Consider the following 2,623-nt stretch of genomic DNA (forward strand, 5'->3'; position numbering starts at 1 on the left):
TGTCCATCATATGTTGTTTTTGCATTTTTCAACCTGAGTGGGACGGGTATGCCCAGACGTGGGTCCTATGCTCTTCATGCCACTGGAGTCAAGCTATCATGGCTGATGAGGGCTGAAAACCCAAAACCGGTCCTAGGATGCTTGCTTCCAGTCCAGGGAGGACCTGGCCTGGCAGTTTGGACTGGACTGTTCCCATTGGGCGCAGGGAGAAGACTGATTTGCATATGGCTGGGTCCAAACTGGAATGGCATGGTGGGCAGAAAAACAATGGATTTAGGCCCAGATCTCTGTACTGGGGTGAATGAATTACATTGCTCTGCATTCTGTCCATCAATTATTCTTTTTGCATTTCTCACCCTGTGTGGGACGGGTATGCCCAGACATGGGTCCTGTGCTCTCCATGCCTCTGGAGTCAAGCTATCCTGGCTGATAAGGGCTGAAAGCCTGAAACCGGTCCTAGGATGCTTGCTTCCAGTCCAGGGAGGAGCTGGCCTGGTAGTTCGGGCTGGGCTGTTCCCATTGGCAGCAGGGTCAAGACTGATTTGCATATGGCTGGGTCCAATCTGAATGGCATGGTGAGCAAAAAACCAATGGATTGAGGCCCAGATCTCTGTACTGGGGTGAATTTATGACATTGTTCTGCATTCTGTCCATCAATTGTTCTTTTTGCATTTCTCACCCCGAGTGGGACGGGTATGCCCAGACGTGGGTCCCGTGCTCTCCATGCCACTGGAGTCAAGCTATTCTGGCTGATGAGGGCTGAAAGCCCAAAACCTGTCCTAGGATGCTTGCTTCCAGTCCAGGGAGGACCTGGCCTGGAATTTGGGGCTGCACTGTTCCCATTGGGCGCAGGGTCAAGACTGATTTGCATATGGCTGGGTCCAAACTGAATGGCATGGTGAGAAAAAAACCAATGGATTTAGGCCCAGATCTCTGTACTGGGGTGAATGTATGTCATTGTTTTGCATTCTGTCCATCAATTGTTCTTTTTGCATTTCTCACCCCGAGTGGGACGGGTATGCCCAGATGTGGGTCCCGTGCTCTCCATGCCACTGGAGTCAAGCTATTCTGGCTGATGAAGGCTGAAAGCCCAAAACCTGTCCTAGGATGCTTGCTTCCAGTCCATGGAGGACCTGGCCTGGTAGTTCGGGCTGTGTTGTTCCCATTGGGCTCAGGGTCAAGACTGATTTGCATATGGCTGGGTCCAAACTGAATGGCATGGTGAGAAAAAAACCAATGGATTGAGGCCCATATCTCTGTACTGGGGTGAATGTATGTCATTGATCTGCATTCTGTCCATCAATTGTTGTTTTTGCATTTCTCACCCCGAGTGGGACGGGTGTGCCCAGACGTGGGTCCCGTGCTTTCCTTGCCACCAGAGTCAAGCTATCCTGGCTGATGTGGGCTGAAAGCACAAAACCGGTCCTAGGATGCTTGCTTCCAGTCCAGGAAGGACCTGGCCGTACAGTTCGGGCTGTACTGTTCCCATTGGGTGCAGGGTCAAGACTGATTTGCATATGGCTGGGTCCAAACTGGAATGGCATGGTGAGCAAAAAAACAATGGATTTAGGCCCAGATCTCTGTACTGGGGTGAATGTATTACTTTGTTCTGCATTCTGTCCATCAATTGTTGTTTTTACATTTTTCACCCCGAGTAGGATGGGTATGCCCAGACGTGGGTCCCGGGCTCTCCATGCCACTGGAGTCAAGCTATCCTGGCTGATGAGGGCTGAAAGCCCGAGACCGGTCCTAGGATGCTTCCTTCCAGTCCAGAGAGGAACTGGCCTGGCAGTTCGTGCTGGTATTGTTTCCATTGGGCGCAGGGTCAAGACTGATTTGCATATGGCTGGGTCCAAACTGGAATGGCATGTTGAGCAAAAAAACAATGGATTTAGACCCAGATATCTGCACTGGGGTGAATGAATGACATTGTTCTGCATTCTGTCCATCAATTGTTCTTTTTGCATTTCTCACCACGAGTAGGACGGGTGTGCCCAGACGTGGGTCCCCTGCTTTCCTTGCCACCAGAGTCAAGCTATCCTGGGTGATGCGGGCTGAAAGCACAAAACCGGTCCTAGGATGCTTACTTCCAGTCCAGGGAGGACCTGGCCGTACAGATCGGGATGTACTGTTCCCATTGGGTGCAGGGTCAAGACTGATTTGCATATGGCTGGGTCCAAACTGGAATGGCATGGTGAGCAAAAAAACAATGGATTTAGGCCCATATCTCAGTACTGGGGTGAATGTATGACATTGTTCTGCATTCTGTCCATCAATTGTTTTTTTTGCATTTCTCAGCCCAAGTGGGACGGGTATGCTCAGACGTGGGTCCTGTGCTCTCCATGCCACTGGAGTCAAGCTATCCTGGCTGATGAGGGCTGAAAGCCCGAAACCGGTCCTAGGATGCTTGCTTCCAGTCCAGGGAGGAGCTGGCCTGGTAGTTTGGGCTGGGATGTTCCCATTGGCAGCAGGGTCAAGACTGATTTGCATATGGCTGGGTCCAAACTGAATGGCATGGTGAGAAAAAAAACAATGGATTGAGGCCCAGATCTCTGTACTGGGGTGAATGTATGTCATTGTTCTGCATTCTGTCCATCAATTGTTGTTTTTGCATTTTTCACCC

Source organism: Triturus cristatus, chromosome 1_1 (genome assembly GCF_964204655.1).
Source record: "Triturus cristatus chromosome 1_1, aTriCri1.1, whole genome shotgun sequence".
NCBI lineage: Eukaryota > Metazoa > Chordata > Amphibia > Caudata > Salamandridae > Triturus > Triturus cristatus.